Here is a 26,520-nt window from a genome sequence, read left to right on the forward strand (position 1 = left end):
CAGAAGTAGTAAATTTTCCAAAAAAGACAGTACAATTAGAGAGAGAAACAGAGAGAGAGCGAGTCTGCACGCACTAACACACAGAGTGATTTGCAGTTAATGAAACAGACCAGGAAATACAATGTTGTGCTATGACATTCATTTAAAGTGATTGAAAAGTATTTAGAAAAATAGCAGGGAGATGTAGGAAAATATTCTGTGTTGTACACAGTAAGAATCAAAAGTGGCATGTGTTTAATTTTTAAGGCTGCAGAATTTAGACTCGAGAATAAACAGCTGCATTTCCAGTGAGATCCACCATTGTTCCTTTTGGGAGGTAAAAGCACACACTATGACATTAGATCAATCGGTGGCTAGCTCAGTTACTTAACTTCTCTGAGCCTCATCATTTTAGTCTTAATGCTTGTCTTCTTCTTATAGGTGTGGTAAGGTATCCAAGAGGTAATAGGAATTCAACTGAGATCCAATACTTCTTTCCCTAGGAAATGACTATAAACCAATACAAGATTCTCAAGTTCCAAAAGAAATTTTAAACTAGAAGCTCCAAGTTTTCAGTTTTTAAGTGTTGGTAAAAATCACATATACATGTAAGTGAAAACATGTTTTTCTAAGTTATACTTAATTTCTGGGATTAAGCACTCAAATAGCGCTGGCTTGTCTAGCCTTGATGATTAAGAAATGAGTCATTTTCTTCTCATGTTAGTAGGACTTTATTATTATACATTATATCCCTAAATACAAAGGAAGCACAAGTTGTTTCTCTTATTTTCCCATTATGGAACTGATGCTCCATACATACTTTTCTTAAAATTGACCATATAAAATGATTAACTTTTACAAATTAGATACAATAGCCAAATGTCTCGATATAATACTTAATTGATTAATGTAGTTAATTATTCATATGCACATATAATATTTTATTTGCTGAGAAATAATTATTTCCCCTATTAAATTCCAATGAACATTTTAAAAACATTTTTCTCCACATATACCTTCTGCATCATTGCCTTTATTATGGTTAGAGCTATTTCTAGAGTGATCCAGTGGTTTTCCAGAGCCGCGGATCTGTTTCAGTTGCTTGAGTTACAGCATGCTCACTATCGATATGTGATTGTATAACAGGAAACTGTATGCCCGTATATTTGGACTGCAGTCTTTTAAAATGTATTCTGGGGCATTTATTTGTGATTAGAACCATTTACCATGTTGCTTTCTAAAGTGACCTCTGAGAAGATCATTTACAAAGATGTCCAAAACCGAGATGTTCTTAGTTTTTAGTGAGTATTAAACAGCCACTTTTAGGCATCTATCACTATCCACGATTGGGAGATTTTTTTTTTTTTTTTGAGACAGGGTCCCCAGGCTCAGGTGATTCCCCCAACTTAGATTCCCAAGTAGCTGGGGCAACAGGTACATGCCACTACGCTCAAGTAAGTTTTGTATTTTTTGCTGAGACAGGGTTTCATCGTGTTGGCCAAGCTGGTCTCGAAATCCTCGCCTCAAGTGATCTGCTAGCTTCAGCCTCTCAAAGTGCTGAGATTTCAGGCATGAGTCACCACGCCTTGCCTGGGAGATCTTTTTTAATGTGTCTTCTGCCACGTGGTATTTTGTTTTTAAAAATAAAACAATTGTAAAAGTGTGCTGTAATTTAAGACCCATGGTAAAAACTAAAATACACATAAACTTCCTTTTTCAGGGGGAAGTGGACAAATGTCTTACATTTGAATCTATAGTGTGCCGGGAAGCTTTAAAACCTTCTTCTTTTTCCCGTAAGCATTCGCATTATGCTATGTTGTTTTATTTGCTAGTCTACTAATATCAACCATATCTTTAGTTCCTTAGTTGGTGTGTTACTCATTTAAGTAGTCAGTGAATATTTTTCGAGGGCCTACTATGTGCAAAATGAAATGAAAAAGCTTCAAGTAGTTTATGATCTGCAGGAAAATAAAGAATTGGATAATTATAATTTTAAAAGATAAATGCCACAGCCAGCCTTGGGCTTGGGGTGTTTGGGAGTAAAGCACAGCTCATGTGTGAATGTGTGTGTACATGAACACATACGCACAGACACACACACTTCTGCACATGTACCTGCATCACCCAGACACACACATTAGTCTGGCGGTGAGGGTGGTGGTGGTTCACAAAAAGCTTCTGGGAGGAGGCACTGCTAGAGCTGATCCTGGAAGGATGTATAAGAATTTGTGAGTGCAGAAAAGCAGACGTGGAAGGCATAGAGGGGAATCGCAGGCTACTTAGGAAATGCAAGCAATGCTTTTATGTTTGAGTGTAGGGTGCATATTGAATGGTGATGAGAGATTACATTGGAAAGGTTGGTGGGAGACACACTGTGGAAAGCTCTGCTTACAAATCCAAGGAGTTCTGATTTTATTCTAAAGGGAAGACAAGTCATCACAATATGTGATATGACAAGAGGTGACATGATCAGATTCATGTTGAACAAAGATCCCTCCAGCAACATTGCAAAGCAAGGATAGGACGAAATGAAACTGGAGATAGGCAGATCAACTAATGGGTGGGGAATAATGTGGCTTTCAGTAATAGCAATTGAGTCCATTTTGCTATTCTTTGTAGACATGTCAACGCAGGGGTCTTTTAGATTTCATTTTCTATGTATTTTCTGTACATATCAGCACAAGGTCTAGAAGTCTACGGTTTCCTTCATATCTGTTAGTGTTCTTTCTAATCAGAACAGGGGATTGTACAGTTTTTCTACACAATTTTCTTAGAACACCAATATTTTCACATGTGCACACACATAGGCATTCTTCACATTCATTTCCTTAACCTCTAAACCTCTGGATATTACAATAATTTTATACTTGTAAGCAATAACCTTGTAGCATATCAAAATCAATACATTTGTTTGCTGTACCTTACACTGTAAAAAGACTTCGTTAATTTTTAGACAAGTTGCTGTGAAGTCTGTTTTCCAAATTAGAAGGTCAAGTTTGGCACAAGGAATCAGCAGACATTTTTAGGCCAACACTTGCTCTACTCCCCAAAGTGGAAGCCTATTTACACAATAGGAGGACAAATTAGCTTTCATGTTCAAGTACTGTCTGTTATTAGAATCATAAATCATAAAACATTCTGCAGAACAGCAAATACTATAAATACTCTTTCAAAACAATCATTAAAACTTAATAATGCATTCTTCTTGTCTAAGCCAAGAATTTAGAATGAATTAGAAAGTTTGAAGACGGTCTTGTGCTAATCTCACTGGTTTATTCACCATTCCCTGCATCCAGATGTAGTCCTCCACAGCCTACATTTTGTTCATGTCTCACTCCTCACCACCCTGGATATTTTCTTAGCAATTCTGAGAAGTATGCCGTAATGATTTCATCTTGAAATGTCCTATTTTTTTCTGAATTCCCAGAGCAACTACTGTTGGTAAATATTTCGTTGGCAATAAATCATGAACTGTCTTGGACACCTTTTCTATTTTAGTATTGAATTGTTGCAATCCAGAATTAATAGCAACAATCATCCCTTCTGTAGGTTTTACAGCTTACAATTGTTTAATGTAAACTATGATCCTAAAAATATCCTGTGAAATAAAAAAGGAGAAGATATTCTCTTTCCTTTATACATAAGAAAATTAGCACTTATTCATTAATTCCTTTAATATGTGGCAAGGGATACAAAGAATAAGAAGACACATTTTCTCAAGGCGTTTAAAAAGTCTAGTAGGAAATTGCTAGGTCAAATGGTATTTCTGGTTCTAGATCCTTGAGGAATTGCTGCACTGTCTTTCACAATGGTTGAAGTAATTTAGACTCTCACCAACAGTGTAAAAGTGTTCCTGTTTCTCCATAGTCTCACCAGCGCATCTCTTTTTCCTGACTTTTTAATAATCACCATTCTGACTGGAGTGAGATGGTATCTCATTGCGGTTTTAATTTGGATTTCTCTAATGATCTGTAATGATGAGTTTTTTTTTTTTTCATATGTTTTTTGGTCACATAAATGTCTTCTTTGGAAAAGTGTCTGTTCATACCCTTTGCCCACTTTTTGATGGGGTTCTTTGATTTTTCCTTGTAAATTTGTTTAAGTTCCTTGTCGATTCTGGATATTAGACCTTTTACAAAAAGGATTATAAATCATTCTACTATAAAGACACATGCACATGTATGCTTATCGCAGCACTATTTACAATAGCAAAGACTTGGAACCAACTCACATGCCCATCAATGATAGACTAGATAAAGAAAATGTGGCACATATATACCATGGAATACTAAGCAGCCATAAAAAAGAATGGGATTATGTCCTTTGCAGGGACATGAATGAAACTGGAAACCATCATTCTCAGCAAACTAATACAGGAACAGAAAACCAAACACCACATATTCTCACTCATAAGAAGGGGTTGAACAATGAGAACACATGGACGCAGGGAGGGGAACATCACAGACTGGGGCCTGTCAGGAGGTGGAGGGCAAGGGGTTGGAGCGCGTTAGGACAAATACCTAATGCATGAGGGGCATAAAACCTAGATGACAGGTTGATAGATGCAGCAAACCACCATGGCACATATATACCTATGTAACAAACCTGGATGTTCTGCACATATATCCTGAAACTTAAAGTAAAATTTAAGAAAAAAAGTCTAGTAGGAGAGACAATGAAGACTTTAAGCTCTTGAAGGATATAAAACAGATAATAAATTTATTTTTTAAAATCCCAAGATTTAACACATCCCCTCTCCACCCGACTTCATTAGAACTTTTTTTTTTTTTCCACTAGTTAATGAAATATTTCTGTATTGGTAAATTCAGCAGATGCTTTTAAGTACTTATCTTGCTGACTTTTTGGCAGTACTAGAAACAGTGCATTTTATGTCATCATATTCTCTTGCGTTAGTGCCTCCTTTTAAATTCAGTACTGCTCAGGCATTTAGTAGCATCTTTCTTCTTAACCAACATTATATGTTGGTGTTCCTCAGAGTTCACTCTACAGCCCTTTCATTTCACTCCACATACTCTACCTGGACAATGCTGTTCACTTTTATGATGTGATTCAAATCTGAATGAGAAGAATTCCCAAACCTCTATTCACAGCCAAAATATACCTTCTCACTACCACCACGTATATCCAACTACAGACTGCACTTGGATGTCTTCAATCTTAATTAGTTCAAAACTGAATTCATTCTTCCTCCTCCCAAATCAGTTTCACTACGATGTTCCTTATTTTAATAAAAATAGCTCCACAGCCACCTGCTATATAAAACCTGAAACTTGGAAGTCTTCTTAATAAGAAGCATATCCATTTAATCACAAGGTTTAATTTCTTGGTATTTCTTAAATCTATCTATCCCCTTCTCTTCAAATGTAGTCTCTATTCGCTTGTCCTTGAAGTCCTTAGTGTCTCTCTTGCCCATTCCAATCAATGTCACCTGACTTTATTAGCTCTCTGAGATCTGATCCCTGCCAGCTCTCTAAGCTATATCTCTATTTTTTGTTTTGTTTTTAAATAAATCTCTATGCTCTGGTCAAATACATTTGTTTCTTAAACATTCGTTCTTTCACATGCAATTTTGCTTAGACCTTACCACTTCCTTGGAAATATGCTTTTCCACCTCTTTACTTGGCTAGCCCCCAAACCTCATTCTACTTCCTTTAGGAAGCCTTTTCTAATCCCCTAAAGATGCTGAAATGTCTTGGTTGCGCTTCCACAGAGCCTTCACATTTTATTGCACTCTCCATTATATATGTTTTTCAGTTACTTATTTGTCCCTGTTCTTCATTGGCTTTGTCTATATTTTATATCAGTGTTGCCTTGTTTTCTCCTATATCATAGTGCCTTACACAAATGAGATCCTCAAAAACATTCTTTAAATTAATACATGAGTGGTTGAGTGAATGAATTTTGAACCAGAAGATTTTGAATCCTATACAGTTTACTTACATTGCGTCCTACTGCCCAGCATCTGATTTTTTTTTTTTTTTTTTTTTTGAGACAGAGTCTCGCTCTGTCGGCCCAGGCTGGAGTGCAGTGGTGCGATCTCGATCTCAGCTGCAACCTCCACCTCCCGGGTTCCAGTGTTTCTCCTGCCTCAGCCTCCTGAGTAGCTTGGATTACAGGTGTGTGCCACCCCTGGCTAATTTTTGTATTTTTAGTAGAGATGGGGTTTCACTATGTTGGTCAGGCTGGTCTCGAACTCCTTACCTCGTGATCCACCTGCCTTGAGCTCCCAAAGTGCTGGGATTATAGGCATGAGCCACCACGCCCAGTCGCATCTGATATTTTTAGAATTTACACTGTTCGGTACAGGAGTTAGCAGTGGTTAAAACATAAACTTTGGAAAGAGTCATGATTTCAAATTTACGCTTCCAAATTTGCTAGCTCTGTAACTTTAGATAAGATATTAAAATTTAAAATGAAATATTATCTGCCTCATAGAGACCTGAAAATTACATGAGATACTTTCTTAATTTTTGAATCATCAGTTTCTTGCACAAAGCCTGGTACACAAAAAGTGCTCAATCAATGTTTATTAAAAAATAAATACCTCTGTTAACAAAGGGAAATATACAGTATTACTAAGAATCCACGTTTATTGTAAGAGGTCAAAATATTATAAGATACATTGGGGTTCTTTAATTTTGGTTCTACTTTAACTTGGGTACTTCTTGTACCCTGAAACACAGGAGTATTTTCTCACATGTTTTCTTTAGAGGAAGTGTGAATGTGTGTGTGTGAGTGTGTTTGTGTGTGTGTGTATGTGTGTATTGGGGGAAGGGAGGTTTTGTTAGGAAGTTCTTATAGGAGAATTAATTTTACAGATTACAGGCTCAATAATATGTTTTTCCCAGTGTAGAAGATGTTAAAAAATAAATAACTTCTCTATGGCATTGATGTAGTCCCTGTACTTTCTTAATCACAAGTGAAGGTCTAATTATTGGGATAACAAGATTTCTTAGAGAAAGGGATCAACATAATCTATCAAACATAGATATTTGAAGGATGTAGACTTTTTAATGCATGTTCAGAATAAAAGTGAAATAGGGTATTCAATCATAAACATAACCTTAATTATAGAGTCAGGAAGTAAAAACAAAGGAACTTGAGTGGAGAATTTTGAGTGTTGTGTGTGTGTATGTGTGTGTAATTTCCCAATGAGTACCAGAATTCTCTGAGAGTGCTTTGTAAAATTTAGTGATACCTTTTTATCTTCACCATCTGTAACAACAACACAAACTAGTAGTCAATCTTTATATAATGCTTACCATGAAGCAGGCAATGTTTTAGTGCATTACACATACTAACTCTTTTAATATTTATAAAAGGGTCATGGAGTAATTACAGTCAGCTTTAGTATCTTCAGGTTCCCCATCAGTAAATTTGACATCGTTGGTTGAATCCATCAATGTGGAACCCATGGATATCAAGGGTAGCCTGTGAGGGACTTGGAATTCACAGATTATGGTATCTGCGGGAATCCTAGAACCAATCCTCAGCAGATATCTGGGGACAGCCATACTATTATTGTTAACTCCATTTTACAGATGGAGAAACTCAGGCTCATAAAGTTTAAATAACCTGCCCAAGGCCACATAGTTACTAAGTGAGCATAGCTACGATTTGAAAGCTAGTATTCAGGCTTCAGGGTCCATGTCCTTAACCACTGTGGTATGTGCTCCTCCACGGTCAAGCCCCGATGCTTGTCTTGTGTTGTCATCACAAGGCCCATCAAGGGCCACACACAGGCCCTTTTGTTCACTTCTGGGTCAAATTTTCTAAATTGAGAGCTCATGCTTTAGTTACTTGCTGACAGCCAGTTCTAAGGAAAATGTTACCAAACCATCAGACTTCCTCAACCTGTGGATGGAGCTCAGCAGTGCTATGTGAGTACAGACATCCAAGAACAAAATGCTGGTATGATCACAGGGAGGGAAGTCACAAAGAAGCCAAGAAAAGAAAAGGCAACTCTTCCCAGTTCCAGATCTATCCCGACCCTGGTCTGAAGATCAGAGACTTTTACCTCCTTCAGAGGACAAGCAACAGTTCCTTCATTTCTCCAGGCTACAGGAGAGGTGGGATTCCAAAGCTTATGACTACCTATGGGGAACAATTTTCCTAGGTCATCTGTCCAGCCTATCAGAGAGCAGACAGGAAGGATGAGGCTCAGAGGATGGAGAGGTAATGCATGGAGAAAGGTGTGACACCACACCAAGGATGGAAAATCACTGGAGGGTATATAAAAAGAACAGGAAGGACTTGGGTGATACGTGGTTGGGTCCAGGAAGGAGATATACAAATCTGAAAAGAGAAGCATATTGGGACAGAGGGAAATAATAGAATAGGGGGATTGGGTAAATGTAGGAGAGAAGAAGAGCTGATGGATTGAGGAAGGCCTTCTGTGGACTCCTGGGGGCTGTCTACATGTGGAGGAACGGGGTAGACTGCCATGATGAACTTGAAGACTGGGCTTCAGAGAAAACACAGGTCAGATAACTTTTGGAGTGGAAGAGGACAGTTTGTAAGTGAAGGTACCGAGGATTCGGGTTCACAGAAAGGTGCCAAGATGACTCCGTCAAGGCAGAATGGACTTAGTATGCATGCACACTCTGGATGGGAGGGCCAACGTGAGAATGAAAAAGATGATTTTGCATAGTTGTGCTACATATGCTTTATGGCATGTATTTTATCTTTACTTTATTTTACATTCCTGGCTTTATGATGAGAATCCAATGTCCATTTCTGTTATCTTGTTATATTTTGTGTCTTTGCTAATCTTATCAAGTCCTTATTTAAGAAACGATATTGTATATAAATTTTAAAAAACACCCAACCGGGTGCGGTGGCTCACGCCTGTAATCCCAGCACTTTGGGAGGCTGAGGCAGGTGCATCACCTGAGGTCAGGAGCTTGAGACCAGCCTGGTCAACATGGAGAAATCCTGTCTCTACCAAAAATACAAAATTAGCCAGTGTGGTGACGCATGCCTTAATCCCAGCTACTCGGGAGGCTGAGGCAGGAGTATCGCTTGAACCCGGGAGATGGAGGTTGTGGTGAGCTGAGATAGTGCCATTGCACTCCAGCCTGGGCAAAAAGAGTGAAACTCCATCTCAAAAACAAAACAAAACAAACAAACAAACAATTAAAACAAAACAAAACAAAAATCCTACAGTTAAATAATATATTTTTTTTCTGTTTCTCCCCAATGATAAGTCATAAAAGTCTTAAAATCAAAAGGCTAGTAGGTGCTGAATTATTCTGGAGGGCTACAAAGAAGTGGAAACATAAAGAAATTATGAGAATTCCTAAGGATAGAGAAGATGGTGTGGCACACTTACAGAACCAAAAACCAGATGCACACTTGACACCAGTGACAGAAAAGAAAAGAATATAAATTTTTCTGTGTTTTACTCTCTGGCTTGCATTCTGGGGAATTTCTTTGGTTGTATTGAGTTATGTCCAATCTGATATTTACTTTTTAATTGGGTTTTTAATTTTCAATGTGTTGATTTTTTTAAATAGAAGTTGTTTTGCCTCATTTTGACATATATGCAGTCAATTGTGATAATTTACTATTACTTTATAGGGCTTTCAATTCCCAATTATATTTATTCAGACATATTATATATTTGCTTCATGTGCTGAATCTCATTATTCTAATGCTTATAGTTTTTGAGGCCATGATTTGTACTTTGCTGTTTTCATTGATTTTCCTCATGTTGGCTTGTTTTCTGAGCACATTGTGTAATTTTATATTGTGAGACTAAGTTTCTTTGAAATATATCTGTCAGATTTCTTTGAGGCATCTGTTTAAATAGCATTCTGTCAGATTTCTTTGAGGCATCTGTTTAAATAGCATTCATTTAATATATAATTATCTTAAATAATTCTCCTAGGTTTCTGGATGTCCTATCATTTTGGGGCCATTTTAATCTTAAATTTTTGACAGGATTTTTCAGGCCATATATGTCTATGAATTTGAGTTAGAAATTCTCAGAGGAGAATGTTCATTTTCTCTACTCCTCCCACAGCTGAAGTAAACATACTAACAAATAGTTTTACCTGACTAGTAGTCTCCCTCCCTCCCTCCCTCCCTCCCTCTCTCCCTTCCTTCCTTCCTTCCTTCCATTTCTGAAGTTGTTGCCAGTTGAAAGTCCTGAAATTGTATAGAAATCTCTTAAACTTTGAACCTTGCTATTTCTAGCTTTAGAAAATTGCTTGTGGCCTTTCTAGGACTATTTACAAATCAGGTTCTAAGTCAATTATTCCTAATGAAGGGTACTATTTCCATGTTTGGAAGTGTTTGAAATTATGTGTAGTCATTTTTGGTTGTTTAGTAGCTAAGGAGTGTTGTTATTCCTTTGAGGAACATTGCTCTTTAGTCTTCTAGAGTCTAGCCGAGACCACCAAAATTGGTAAATGCCCTTGAGACAAGCTCTGCCTCCAGAATGAGCCTTACTGTGTGGAAGGCTTACTTTACTATCTGCCATGATACACAGATAAAGACTTATATATAGTTTTCCAGTATTTTAGGTATTCTATACCAACATAAATTTTTCTGAAATGTCAGTTGGTCATATCACTAGAAATGCAAGGCAAAAATACTTGATAGGTTGAAAAAATATTGATTATGTACTAAGGCTATATTATGTAAAATTACCTAGTGCAAAGTAAGCACTTGAAATGTGTTAGTTTCCTGTAAATGGAAAATATCAGCAAAAATTCTTGATAACAGTGGACAAACATAGAATTCTGTCTTCACTGCATAGTACATAATTTGATGATGTTAAAATATTCTGAACTGAAGGAAAGTTATATTTCCTAATCAATGTCTCTGGGAAGATGCCAGTTGTTAGTTTTCACAAAATCAGATTGTCACCACTCAAGTCAGCTGATTATCTAAAATTGGATGTAAAGCAACTCAGCAGCAGCCTCCCTGATGAATGTTAATGTGGGTCTGTGAACTAGTCTCTCTTCTTCCAGGAGATAACTTTACTCACAGTGTTTCAAAACCTCACTCCTCATGTCATTTGCTTTTGCTAAGAAAACAGGCTTACGCAGATTTGAATTTCTTTTGTCACTAATCTAATAACCACATCCATAGGGACAAACACTTGGTCTCGTGAAATATATATACTGGCTAAGTGAGAATGTAAGAAGACTGGTTTACGATGGGAGTTAACACATCTAGCTAAAGATTTGATTCTTGAGGGATTTTGTAAACCGTGGAGTGTCAGAGGAAAATGAACCATCAAATTGTTCAATAAATCAGCTCTTGTTCAGAATAAATGAATAAACCACGTGGAAGTATTTCTCATATAAACAACACCCAAGTGGCCGCTGCTACTGCAAAAGTGCTGAGGGGATGAATTTAAGACAATTGCTGGAGACATTCCTCTTCTTTGGAAATACATTTTTTTTTTCAGTTTTGTGTCTTTGCTAATCGTATCAATTACCAGTAATTAGCAAAGAGCAAAGTAAATAAGTATATCAGCATTTAACCATGTCGTAAGCTGATTTTGAAGACAAAAAGCCTAAGCTGAAGGACGTGTGCTCTCACATTATTTCATAGAAAGATTGCATGTCTAAATCAGTGTGGCAGAGTTGAAATATAGTGTAGTGAAAAGACTCCATTACTGAAAGAGCTGATAATTTTGCAACAACATAGAAATACTTTCATAAATGGACAGGCACTAGCAATAAAGTCGTCCTTAGCTTTTGTGAGAAAATTTTTTAATGAAAGACAAAAATAAGCCATTCTATGACATCAGATAACAATTTTTACCACATATGATATTGAATAAGGGCAGGAAATTTTTTACATGAGTACTGCCTATCTCAGTTTCAATATGAGTCTCTTCTGGAAAGATGTGTTCCAAGGGATATTACATGTGAGGGTACTTTGGCAGTATAAAGCTCCGTAAAATCACAAGGCCTGGTGATTATCATCATTATCCCTAGTCTACTTTCTCATTTCCTCAGACTCCAAGAAAACAGTGTATTGTCTGTGATAGGCTCAGCTCACGTATCCATAGTTGTGATGATGGTGACTATTTTTGGGAGTTGTGGGGAGCAGTTTGTCTCTATTGATCTTGACTGTGATGTTTTCTGACTGTCATATATCGCTGGCCATCTGGGTGAAATCATGATTGAGAACAAAGTTACTAAGTGCCTGTGCTTCTCATGGGGTCTTGTGAATTGAGACGAGCAGAGAAAGCAGCAGTGCTTACCTTTGCTTAAGTAACACAGAAAGCAACAGGTGCCATCTAATGCAGGATCCTTGGGGGCCTGTGTAAATAGCCACCGGGAGAAACTGCCACAAGAGAACCAAGTTAAGAGTCCTGAACACAGTGCACTGAGGTGGTATACAGTGGGAGATGAGAGGAAGGCATTAGCTATTACAAAACTGAACTATTCAAAGGAAAGGGACCTCTGGGGCATTCTTAGTTTAGAGAAAACATTCATGTATTATACAGTGATGTTATGTCGACCAATTTTCTGGAAATATAAATACATTTATATAAAACAGGTTGGTACTTTGGACACAGAAGGATAAAAATTTGAAGGTAACGAACTGATAAGTAATTTCATATAATTTGGATTTTAAGTCTTTGTCACTAGGCTTTCTGACTTATTAATGTATTCTCAGAAACCTTTTGACAAAACTTTCTCATGGTGAAAGTCACCCACCCAACATTATTTTTACTGTGTCAGTAGTGGAATATTTGCCTGGGCAGAGATATTAAAATATTCATTAAACAATTCTTTAAGGTCACCCAGGAGAAGGCATTTATCCAGATTGCCCAATGGTATGAATGGGCTCTAGTAGAGACCAGGGAAGGAAGGCCCCCCATGGCAGTGGGCTCTCTGGTTCTGTCCTTCTTTCCAGCCAGTGACTAGAGGTGAGGTGGAGACTGCTTGGCAGGGCGAACTCCAGTGTCTGACAGACTGTGACAGTGTTCCCTAGGTTGCTCAGGGTACACTCTCAAATCCTAATCCTCACTCACATAAGTATCCCCATAGCAGAAAACTTCTGACCTGCACAACCCATACTGACAACCACCCACTGTCAGTCTCTACAGAGAAACATTTTATTATGCTTGTTGTGTTGGTGGTCACCCTGAATTTGTCCTACAGAATCCTCAGAATCTGTAGTTTCCTTATTAGGCTTTTTCTTAGTGATAGTAGTTACAGTGGAACTAATTTACTAAGCCTCAAACGTATCAGGTGCTCTACACAGTGCTTTATGTATATACTATCTTATTTCAATCCCCTCGACAGTTCTGCAAAGCAGGAGAATTAACCACCTTTTACAGATAAGAAGGCTACAACTCAGAAGTTAGGTAATTGATTTGTAACCATGGAGCTTAACAAACAGCAAAAGACAGGATTCCACATGGGCTTTCCTGACTGCAAGTTCTTTCCACTGTACTATTTCAGACCATCCGTGTTCAAACAACCCTTAGACCCAAGTTCATTCCATCATTGATGAAATGTATGGCTGGATACATTACAGAAGCCTTCTGAGTCATTCTTTCGTCATTTATATCTAAGGATTTCTTTTTATGATGAAGGATATCATAGCACATATAAAATGTGCAGAGGACTGTACAGTAACCAGAAGCAGATTGTCCCTGTGTAGATGAATACCCAACACTGTCTCCCCAGGTTCCTGGTCCCATCTTGCTCTGAGCACTTCATTCTGCAGTGAGCGTGCCTCATGGCCATTAGAATGGGCAGTGCACAGATAATCCAACTGATACCACCTTTAACATAGTTAAAAACTTAGTGACCTACCATTTTTAGAAATAATTAGAGGCAGCTTTAAATAGAAGAAGTACTTAGAAAAGTAGAGATGGAAAAGAAAGGATAAAGACCTTGAGAAAGGGAAATAATGTGTGAATAATGAGGGATGATACAGGTATTGTGAGAACATCAAGTTGAACCTGAGCTTCCTGTCATGTCGCTCCTTTAACATAGAGGATACGGATAATCTGACAAACGGAGTGAATGGAACCATTTGTTCTAACTATCTTAAACATTAAAAAGAAACTAGAATACAGAACATTTGTCCTAATGAAAAGCTTTTACTTTGAGAAGATTGCAGTGAATATGGATTATTTAGATCCACTGTATACACCAGGTGAATTCAATGAATCATAGCTCTACATTTACCTTCGTGGTAGTAATCAATCAATCAAAAGTGTATTGTATTCAGGGAACTCTTTACCTAAAAGCATTTTATGAAGACTCTAACAGTTTGAGGATGATAGAAAATGTCCTGTAGGTCAATATAAATGGTAGGGAATAAAACTTTGTAAAGGGTAAGCCAGAAACTAATGTATAAATCCTTGAGAAAGGAACACTCAGCAGGTAACACGAGAATCCTCCGTAAACATCACTCTTCAGCCTTAGCAGTAACAACATAAAGAAAAGAGTTTATTCAGCTTGTCAGGAGATGGTAAAAGAAATAGCAATAAACTAATGCTAAGGAAAATGTTCTGTTGGAAAGTTTCCAGAAAAAAACCAGAAAGATAAATAAAGCAACTTAGAATACCCATAGTTCGTCACGTATTACATGAGCAAGCAGTTAAACTACGTTTTAAACTGTGAGATACAGGTGAGTAAAAGTATAATATTGGACAAGAGTAGAGAAATTTCTATAGTAATGTCCCGTTTTAGTTTTCACGTTCATTTAACTGGTTTATTTTTGACTTCTGAAATATTAATGGAGAGTTCAAAGGTTGCTAAACCATCAAGCCAAGAATTACTTAAAAAAAAAAAAAGCCTGTAGATTACCTAAGCGATGTGCAATTGGAATCACATGGCAGTATATTGCCATTTCAGAAACCTGTCAAGTGTATATCTGAAAGGTATCAATTCTAGGTATCAAATATTTATTATACTCTATATATAATATCATAAGAGTATACAGCTTTCATTAGGGAGTTAATGAAATACATATTCTTTAAAATATATCTTATTTGATGAAAAATGTAAATGCAAAGTAGCAGAAACAGAAATATAAGTAGATTATATATTTTAGATAAAAGTCAAAGGAATCATATGTATTTAGACCCTATTATCTCTAGTAGTATTCAGCTATAATTTATATCTGTGTTTCATTCTTGTGGTTAGAATGGAAACTTCCCTTTCTTTAGGGAGCTAATGAAAGCTCTATACCCTTTCTCCCTTTCAAAAGAGAGAATAATTAACAAATAAACTGACCCATTCTTTTTTCTAATCTTCTAAAACAAGAGCATTCAAATACCTAATTAAAAATTTTTGCCTTGAATAGAACCACCAATAAAAAAAACTGTACTTCCTAGCTGGTGTGTGTGTGTGTGTGTGTGTGTGTGTGTCCGTAATTTAGGAATTTAAAACAAGGAGCCTAGTTTTACTGTATACTTAAAAGTAATTGAAGAATACTAAGCAAAATAGACAAACATTATTTAACAGTGTTCACAGACCAGGAAAGCTTTGTGCGTTCTCATATTTAAGTGGTGATGTAAGTGATGATGACATATGCTTTATACTTGGTAACGAACTACATGAATTGTTATGAACCATATTAAAAAAATAGGTCAGCCTACAAAAGGATGCCCAGTTCTTTACCCAAGGTGTACCTTTGCTTTTAACTAAGGTAATGTGCTCCTGGCACCACAAAATTCATTTCCAATGATTACACTTCATGCCAGTATTTTATGAATCTACGTGCATATTAGAAAACAAACCCCCTTCCCTGATTAAATGATCAATAAAATGGAATTCAGAGCTGAAAGCACAGACCACAAATGCCAGTAAGTTTTGTGAAAGCTCCAGTCAACAACACTGCATTGCCTTAAAACACCATTTTATAACTAAAACCAATTAAATAATTAATCAACAGCACACAAATAGCAAATCCCAACTGTAAATCAACAAAAATCTTAAGTGCTGAGTCACTGATTTCATAAGCAATTTCTACACCAAATCCTCTTTATGAGGTAAGCTGGCAAGACACACTAACACTTAAAAAACTGTAGTAGAGAAACACACAGCTGGAAATCCATTTCAGAAAACTATGAAATTTAAATAACAAGTCAAAATTTCCAAACAGTGTCAGTGCTACAGGCAAACTATTAGAAAGTAGAATAATAAGCTGAAGCTTTTATATATGACTTTTAAACAGATCCAGATTTCATAGAGGTTAAGACCTTCTCACAGCAGCAGAAGGCAGCAAGAATTTGAAATCAGATCTGTTTTTAAATAATATCTGTATCCCTTGCTAGTCAAATGACCAAGGACAGTTTTCTCAACTTTTCTGACCTGAGTTCCCTTCTATCTAAATAGGGCTGTATTATATAACCATAAAGGATTGTTGCTGGTGTAAGTGAATTTTCTATATGAAATGTGTGCACTGATCAAGTTTCATAGTTAGTAATTGGACTTTCATCATGATTATGAAATTCTTAACATATGATGGAAGAATAAAAACCAGGTATTGCCATAACAATGTTTGCAATAAGGAAAATTCCTTAAAAATAAAGACAGGAAAATAAAAAGAGTAGAAGTTATATTGAATTTAGTTACAACTTCAAAGCTGTTTCTGGAGTTAAGAATAGTATACACAATGCATGTAATACACATGCACTGAAGGAAGAGTTATATTGGCAAGGCTAGTAATCCCCTGATAACTTGTTCCTCCCTACATTTGAGTCTGCATTTGCTATAAGTGACCTTTGGGTACACACAGTCGTGATGGAGCCTTTTTCCAAATATCCTGTCCTCTTGTGGGTACCACTAATTGGAGAGCACAGGAGCCTTTCTAATCGTGTGTGTGTGTGTGTGTGTGTATGCACGCACGCACGCTTGCATGTGTGAGCACCTCTCTAAAAATATATCTTATTTGTTGGAAAATGTAAATGCAAAGTAGTGGAACCAGAAATGTCAAAGTTTATATATTTTAGATAAAATTCAAATGAATTATATATATTTAGACCGTATTATCCCTGGTTTTCAGCCATAATTTATATCTGTGCTTCATTCTTGTGGTTAGATAATTTATATCTAAATTATGTACTTGAAGTAGTTTTTTCCTTTGTGTTAAAAGTCCTTTAAGATTTGTTGCTATTAGTTGTTGCTGGTTGTTTGTTAGCTGTTTTTCTCGTTGTATACTCATAGTTCTTCCCAATCTTATTTTCATATAATCTGTTTGCTTATTAGAGAATCTTTCTTTTCTCTGTGGTAAATTTTCTAATAAATAGAAAGTGCTGGTTATCTAATCTCTGACTCTGCTTCATTTTTAAAAATAAAATTTTTATTTTATAAATAAAATAATTATCTTAAATATTTAATAGTAAACAATTTATGTGCGGCAAAGGAGAGAGATTTACAGTCAAATAATCATATTACTGCAAAATTTCTCCTGGGATACCTTCCAATCACAGATGCCCTACTAACCAATTTTTCAGGCTTTGAAGCTAGGACTACATTTACAAAATATATTTAAAATTAATTTAAACACTACAAGACTGATGCATTAGTTGCTTTTGTATTTTTTTTGCAATCACTTAACAGGTTGTCAGATGCTTACAAACTTATTTCTTCATCAATAGTTACTATCTGAGATCACCAGAACAGGAAATCTAAGTCAAATTGAAATCAGAAACTATTACAACACTTGAAGGAGGAAAGTTTCTTTTCTTTTCTTTTTTTTCCCAAGAGCCAGTTGTGGTTAGGGTTGTAAAATTCTGCACAATGACTATGAGAAGTGGTGTTAATAGTGGGGAAATAAGAGAAACTTACATTTCAGTGAACAAGGGGCAATGTGTTACTCCTGTCACTTAAACAAGTTGAGTAATGTTAATTGGAATGTTAGTACCATCTAAACCAATCATATTTGTTTACCCTGAAAACGTGTTACTGGCAAAAGTCCTGAAATTGAGTTTGTTTGACAGTGCTGAATCATAGTAAAACATCTGAATAAAAGATTTTACATTCTTAAAAATATTATGTATATAGACATAGCCCTGGTCATGCTTGAGAGCTGTGGGTTAGTCACTTCAGAGTATCTGCCCTGAACTGTCCGTAAGGGCTTCATGCACCTCTTTATCTGAGAAACCCAATCAGGCTAATACCCTGGAGAAAAACAGATCAAGACTGAGTATAATAGGAAGATTAGCTAATGTTTCTTTTACATTATCATACCAGTTAATTTTTTATTATGATAGATTGCTAGAATAATTCCCTTAAAAGCCACGATTGCTTCAAATCCTTGGGAGTGAGAAATTCAGAGAAATTTCTGTCTGTAGTTGATAGAAATATGATTCTATTTTTTTAAACGCCTAATTGAATGTTTATGAGAATTAGTCTACAGTTTTTTGATGAATAGGGAAGGCAAACTTTCATTAAGCTCTAATGACCTTTATAAAATTTCTTGGGGAAAAATGAATCTTGACCTTGGAAACTAGCAAAACAATTAGAACATGGCTATTTCATGGTTATTTCACTAGTACATTGTCAACAATGAAGCATAATAGTTTGATGGTGTGCATTCATGCAGAGTAGGGAAAAGGCCACATTTGCATGGAAATTCAATTTATAATTGTTTCTATATTTTATTGATGCTTGGTGAATTGGATGTAAAAGGTGCCATTTTTAAAGGGGGATCAAATTTGACAAATAATGTAGCTGGGTAAACACTTACAGTAATTATAATAGTAATTGCACTCTGTTCTAGTTAGTGATATTATGGGGTAAGAAGAAAACATGTACCTACTTCAATAATTCTAGATATTTACTAAAGTCAAAGGGACTTATGTTTTGGAGAATGTTTTCATGCTTTTTAATCAGGGTTAGCATGAAATTCATTTAACTAAGATTACATTCCAGAAATCTAGGACTTAATAATCAGGGAAAAAGCAACAGGTACAACATACCTTGACTTGATCAAGGTTGTTGGTAATATAATCAAATTCATTCCTATCACTAAAGTATGGAGCATCTAAAATAACGCGTATGTGTTTTTCAGATGGAACATTGGGAAAAATGAAATAACAACATGTACAAGTAAACAGAGGCACAGAAAGTAATAGGTCATTTGGAACACAGAAATTGGTTTGAGACGGTTGGAACTTAGACTACACAGAGGCAACATAAACCAAGAGACTGGGAAGGCTTTTGGAGTCCCATGCGAAAGGTTTTATCAGAATTATTTATGTAAAAAACTGATGACAATTTCAGGGGTAAGTGGGAGAGTGTATAGCAGAGGTTCAGCCTGCAGGGTGTGGGGTCACACTTGAGTGTCTGATATAGTAACCTATTTATTCTGTGTCTCTGAGTAAGTTATGTAATGACTCTGAATCTTAATTTCTTATTTGTAAAAGTAGGATTAGAAATAGTTCTTTTCTCATTAAGTTGCAGAGTTGATTAAACATAATAATCCATGTGAGGTTCTCAGCTCAGATTCTGCTGTGTAGTAGGCTAGTTATTATTATCATTGTCTTCCAGAAATGTCACTTGGAAGGGAGTATGGGGAATAGATTTCAGGGAGGCTATGCTGTGGACAGAACTGTGACTGCAGAGTCCACATCATAGATTATATGGAGAGCACAGGCTGTAGCAGTGAGATGAGTGTGCAGAGAACAGCATTAGGTGATCTAATGACTTGCTGGGAGGTTATGGTCAATAATTGTCATAATCATCATTTCAGTCTGGGGAGATATGGGTGCCTGTCAATTGAAAGATATGGCCAATATTTTGTAGAACAGGATTATATTACATAGAAAATTTGACAATATGGGGGAAACACCATTCAAGGAGGATCAGGAAGGTTGCCTGCAGGGTGACTTATGTCAGGTAGAGACACAAGGAGAAAACTAGGAGTTGCAAACATTTGGGTGAGAAAACAGTGTCTGAGGGCTGACTACAACACCTGGTGCACGGCTTCAGAGAAACAGGTCATGAAAACATGTTATTAGAAACCATAGAGAACTGCCACATACTTTTTCCATATTATCCTAAATTGCTTAAAGTAGGGTTTCATCATTTTTCAAGGATAAAGAAAGGATGTGCTTCTTTTTGTCTTCAATTCAACAATAATGATGGTTTCACCTTTCTCCCCAATTATGTTGAATTTCTTGCACTCAGTAGAAGCCTTTTAAGACCAAGGGATTTAAATACTAAGAAGATACTGCTCATCCTGGCTTATTCCTCTGATATGTTCAGTAGTGTCCCTGCCTTCAATTAAGGGGTATTTTTTTTAAAAACTTGTCTTCAGAACATCTAGACAGTATTAAGTCACAACATATTTCCCTTTGAAAACTTGTGCGTTAGACTCCTGGATTATCCAAAGAGACACCTGTTCTATATTTTGTAGCCTTGGGTATATATTGCTGTCTTCCTATGAGATTTTTCTATTCACAGATCTGTGCAGGGTTCATTTGTCAGTTCACCTAGCAAGTCTGGTCACACAAAAAGATAAAAACATTAATATACTAATAACGTTCTAATAAAATAGCCTGGCTTGCTTCTTTTTCTCCCGCTTTCGAACAATAAGGTTTTCCTATTCTTGTTCTATTCTTGATCTGTGTTAGTTTGCTAGGGCTGCCATAACAAAGTACCATAGAATGGGTGGCTTAAACTAGGGGTCTCCAACCCCTATACCAGTCTGTAGTCTGTTAGGAACCGGGCCACGCATTGGGGGGTAAGCAGTTGGCAAATGAGTGAAGCTTCATCTGTATTTATAGCCACTTCCCATCACTTGCATCACCTGTCTGAGCTCTGCCTCCTGTCAAATCAGTGGGGCATTAGATGCTCATAGGCGCACAAACCCTGTTGTGAACTGGGCATGCGAGGGATCTAGGTTGCGATCTCCTTATGAGAATCTAATGCTTGATGATCTGTCACTGTCTCCCATCACCCTCAGAGGGGACCATCTAGTTGACAGAAAACAACCTCAGGGCTCCCACTGATTCTACATTAGGGTGAGTTGTATAATTATTTCATTATATATTACAAGGTCATAATAATAGAAATAAAGTGCACAATAAATGTAATGTGTTTGAATCATCCTGAAACCATCCCCACACCATCCCCACCACTGGTCTGTGAAAAAATTTTCTTCCACAAAACTGGCCCCTGGTGCCAAAAAGGTTGGGGTCCACTGGCTTAAACAACGAAAACTTATTTTCTCACAATTCTGGAAGCTAGAATTCTGAGATAAAAGTGTTGGGATGTCTGGTTTCTTCTGAAGAACTCTCTCCTTAGCTTACAGATGAAAGTGTTTTCATTGAAGACCCTCCCTCCAAATACAGCACCAGTCTGAAGTCCAGGGGCTAGAACTTCAACATATGCATTTTGAGGGACACAATCCTCAAACAGCATCCACTTGTGTTAGGGAATCAAATCACTTTTAATTTTATCTGGAACTAGCCCCATTGGTTATCCTTTTCCTGCAAACCTCCAGCCTTCTCCCATCCTCCACCTCTCTATCTCCCTACCCTCAGCAGATGCACATACTCAGAACTCAGAAACCCCTCCACACTGGGCTGCCTGAGCTCATCTGGCTGATGTCTTCTCCTTCCATACTTTCTCATCCCATTCCTTGAACATGGAGCTTGTCCAAGATTTAACTTCCTCAGCTCCCATGTATTCCTCCACCTTCTGCAAAAGGGCATCTTTCCCAAACACTTAGCTAAAATACATCTGACAAAGATCACCAGTGAACTCCAAATTATCACATCTAGTGAAGACTGGATTTATTAGAGAAATAAAATACCACCAGCCCCTCCTTCCTCCTGGTACCATATTATTCACATCTTGGCATCTGACATACTATGTCTGCCTTCCACTGTCCCTTTCTCTTTAAATCTGTGGATGGATTCTTCCTCAATCTAGCTCGTAATCCCTCACATACCCTCAGCTCCCAGTGTGCTGCGGGTCATCACATTCATCACATTTACGTATCCAATCCTAATCTTTCCTTGATAGCTTTGCTGCTGAATCTACACTCTTGGATGTCTCAAAAGCACCCCATATCTAACATGGTCACACTGAGCTGGGTCTTTTTTTCCCCCTTTATGAGACCTAGCTTTTCCTTTGACGTTACTTTATTTCAGAGGTTGGGGTTGGGATAAGGATAAAAAGTAATTGAGGTCTAGGTAAGTCTGCTATTGATGCCAAGGAATAAACTCTTTGGAGTAGGAGAGGAAGACTGAACGGCAAATGCCACAGGTTTGCTGAAGCATCATTGCTTGTCCAATCTTTTTCCTCATCATTTTCATGCATTGCAATTAATACATTATTAAACTCGGGCTTTGAGGAGGCCTGCTACAGACAAATGTTTGTGTCCTTCCAAAATGATGTCATATGATGATATTTGGAGATGGGGCCTTTCAGTAGTGATTAGGTCATGAGGGTGGAAATCTCATGAATCGGCTTAGTGCCCAGATTGAAGAGACCTGAGAAATATTCCTTGCCCTTTCCATTATGTGAAGACACAGCAAGAAGACAGCTGTCTATGAACCAGGAGGTGGGCCCTCACCAGTTACCAAATCTGCTGGCACCTTGATCTTAGACTTCCCAGCCTCCAGAACTATGAGAAACAAATTTCTGTTCTTTATAAGCCATCCAGTCTAGGGTTTTCAGTTATAGTGGTCCCAGAGGACTATGCCAGGGCCCAATGAATAGCATCTCTTTCTTCTGCTGTGTTGTGTGCCAACTGAGAAGTAGGATGATACAGATCAGGAGTGTCCAATTCTTTGACTTCCCTGGGCCACACTGGAAGAATTGTCTGGGGCCACACATAAAATACACTGACACTAACAGTAGATAATGAGCTAAAACACAAGAAGATCTCATAATGTTTTAAGAAAGTTTACGAAGTTGTGCTAGGCTGCATTCAAAGCCGTTCTGGACTGCATGTGGCCCATAGGTCATGGGCTGGATAAGCTTGACGTAGATGTTCATCTCTGTTACTTTTAAAAACTAGTTTAAAAGAGAGCTGAGAGTGAGAGATAGTGGCTTTTTCACTGACTCTAGGAATTAGGCTGACTTGCCCTCCAGGGTCAGGCCTTTGTGCTGCTAGGGTAACAGCGTGGGAGAGAAGAGGAGAAAACCTGGGCTTGATGCAGACAAATCAGCTGCCAAGTTCTCTTCCGAAAAGCATTCCATGTGAGTTTATTTGTCCATGATTTAGATAAATCACTAGAGAAGAAACGCTAGCATCCCTGCCTGCCTCTTCAAATTGCCACGGAGGAGACTCATTTCAAACTTTTTGGTTTGTAGAGAGTTAACAAGAAAAGATATATTCATTTTTAAGCAAAAAAAATGCACAGAAAATAGGATTTTCTACAATACATTAATTATTCTTCAATTAACCATCAAGGACTTGAATAAGAGTCTTCTGGGTGTGAATTAAGAGTTTCTGAATTCTTATTTTTAGTTATCTGTATCAATTAAGGAAATGTGTAAATAATTTTGTAATAAGCTATCCAGTCCATATGACTCCCAACTAACAATTTCAATTCAGGTTCTGGCACTCATAGTGGAGAGACCAATAAAGAATCCATAGCAAATATGGGTTTTTTTTTTTTTTGAGATACAGTCTCCCTCTATCTCGCCCAGGTTAGAGTGCAGTGGCACGATCCTGGCTTACTGCCACCTCTACCTCCCAGCTTCAAGCAATTCTTGTGCCTCAGCCTCTGAAGTAGCTGGGATTACAGGCACCCCCTACCATGCCCAGTTATTTTTTGTATTTTTGGTAAAGACAGGGTTTCACCATGTTAGCCAGGCTGGTCTCCAACTCCTGGCCTCGTGTGATCCTCCTGCCCCGGCCTTTCAAGGTGCTGGGATTACAGGTGTGAGCCACCACACTCAGTCAACAAGAAGCATTTATGACCAGAAAGTTGTTTTTGATACATCTCAGAAAAAGATATGTTTACTTGTTCTTGTCTAAGATAAGAAAGCTATTTTGTGAAATTATGCATGATTTTTTTTTTCTTTCTTAGAGGAGTTTACATATTCTGGATCAACCAGTATTCCATCATAGACTATCTCAGGACTTACCTGTCAGGGCACAAGCAGTACATAGGTCTAGCGATATTATTTCATGGGGCCTATCAACTCTGTGATGGATTTGAATCCAGTCCACAACTGGAATTCAGATATTTGCAGGCCTCTCACAATGAAAATGAGTTCTCCAAAGAAAGCCAGACTATATAGAAAGATATTTGAGCTTCTGAGAAAAAAAAACATACTAATGAGTGAAGGTGAACTCTTCAGGCTTATTTGAGGGGGGCTGTGTCTGACATCTCTGAATACAGGTATATCCTCAACTCTCCTCACTTCCAAGTGAATGGAAGGTGTATGAAAAAGTTCTGAATTACAACAGAATTTTTTATTTTTTAAGGAGCTTCACAGGGTCAAAAGTTGTGCTGTTGAAGGCTTTTTCAAAAAACTTGTTATTGCAAATGAATCTTTTTCTTGTTGGTCAGAAACAAAGAAAGATCACCAAAAATAGATATTTAATAAGAAATTCACGTGTAATTGTGCATAATGGTCTCTGATGATTCCTTTTGTTTCTGTGGCATCAGTTGTCATTTATGATTTTATTTGAGTCCTTTTTTTTTCCTAGTCTAACTAAAGGTTTGCTGATTTTGTTATCTTAAAAAAATTTTTTAGTTCCATTTATTTTTTCTGTTGCTTTTCTATTCTCTGTTTTATTTATTCCTGCTTTAATATTTTTTTCTTCCCATCTATATACTAACTTTGGATATAGTTTTTTTCTTTTTCTTGGTCCTTTATATTTAAACTTATGCTGTTTATTTGAGATTTTTTTAAATGCAGGCATTTATTGCTATAAAATTCCTCAGTATTGCTTTTTCTGTATTCCATAAGTTTTGGTATATTGTCTTTTCATTTTTATTTACATCAAGGTATTTTTTAAATTTCTACTTTGATTTCTTTTTTGATCCATTGGTTGTTTATGAGTGTGTTGTTGTCAATTTTCCGGAGTTTCACCTATTGTGGGTTTCTAGTTTCATTCCATTGTGGTCTGAAAAGATGTTTGGTGTAAGTTCAATCTTAAATGTGTTAAGACTTATTTTGTGAACTAAGAGAATATCTGTCCTGGATAATATTTTATGCGCCTTTGAGAAGAATGTGTATTCTGATACCGTTGGTGGTATATTCTATATATGTATGTTAGGTGTACTAAATCTACAGTGTTGTTTAAGCCTGCTCTCTCTTTATTGATTTTCTGTCAGAATGTTCCATTCATTATTATAAGTAGATAATTAAGTCTCCTACCATCAGTTTATTGCAGTTGATTTTTCCATTCAGTTTTATCAATATTTATTTTATACAGTTAGGTGCTCTGATAGTGATTGACTATATATTTATAATTTTTATATCTTACTGATGAAATGAAACCTTATATAATTATTAATATATAATGCCCTTCTTTGTCTCTTGTGGCAGTTTTGGATTTAAAGAGTATTTTGTCTTATATAAGTATCATCATTCTTGCTCTCTAGATGAAATGGATAAATTCCTAGAGCCATACAATCTACCAACACTGAATCATGAAGAAATAGAAAGTATAAGCAAGCCAATAATGAAGAAGGAGATTGCATCAATAACCATAAACCTCCCAAGAAAGAAAAGCTCAGGATCAGATGGCTCACTGGTGAATTCTACTAAACATTAAAAGAAGAATTAATGGCAATCTTTCTCATATTCTCCTATAAAAAATGAAGAAGAGGAAGCACTTCTAAACTCAATTATGAAACCAGCATTACCATGATACTGAAGCCAAACAAAAACAATACAAGAAAAGAAAGCTAAAGGCCAATATTTCTAATGAACATAGATGCAAATATCCTCAACAAAATACTAGCAAATCAAACCAAATTCTACTGCACATGAAGAGGATCATAGACCATGACCAAGTGGGATTTATCGATGAGACATAAGGTTGCTTCAACATATACAAATCGAGTAATGTGATACATCACATTAACAGAATGAAGGATAAAAATCACACGATCAACTCAATAATACAGAAAAAGCATTTGACAAATTTTAACAATACTTTCATGCTAAAGACTTTCAACAAACTATCCAAAAAAAGACAAAAGAATGAACATTGGTGTCCCCTTAAAATTTGTATGTTAAAACCTAATACCCAATGTGATAGTATTAAGAGGTGGGGCCTTTTGGGAAGTCTTGAGCTCTTTGCCCTCATAAATGGGATTAGTGGCCTTATAAAAGAGGTTGAAAGGAGTTGCCTTGCCCCTTCTGCCATGTGAAGGAACAGCAACAAGTCACCATTTGTGAAGCAGAATAGGCCCTCTCCAGACACTGAATCTGCTGGGATCTTGATCTTGAACTTCCCAAGTAAGATAAATAAATTTTGTTCATGAATTATCCAATCTAAGGTATATTTTTATAGCAGTTTGAATGGACTAAGACACCTATTTAACATTAGTTAATGCAATTGCCTTTTATTTACTTTCCTCTGCCTACATGAAGATGAGAATAAAAA

The 26,520-nt window shown here is 36.8% G+C and overlaps 1 protein-coding gene across 2 annotated transcripts in view; it reads right to left on the reverse strand.

Annotated features, from left to right (window-relative positions):
• The window catches only part of GALNTL6 (polypeptide N-acetylgalactosaminyltransferase like 6), a 1,207,198-nt gene that overhangs the window by 448,445 nt on the left and 732,233 nt on the right, over positions 1-26,520 (reverse strand). The gene's annotated exons all lie outside the window — the stretch shown is intronic.

Source organism: Papio anubis, chromosome 3, assembly GCF_008728515.1.
Source record: "Papio anubis isolate 15944 chromosome 3, Panubis1.0, whole genome shotgun sequence".
Lineage (NCBI taxonomy): Eukaryota > Metazoa > Chordata > Mammalia > Primates > Cercopithecidae > Papio > Papio anubis.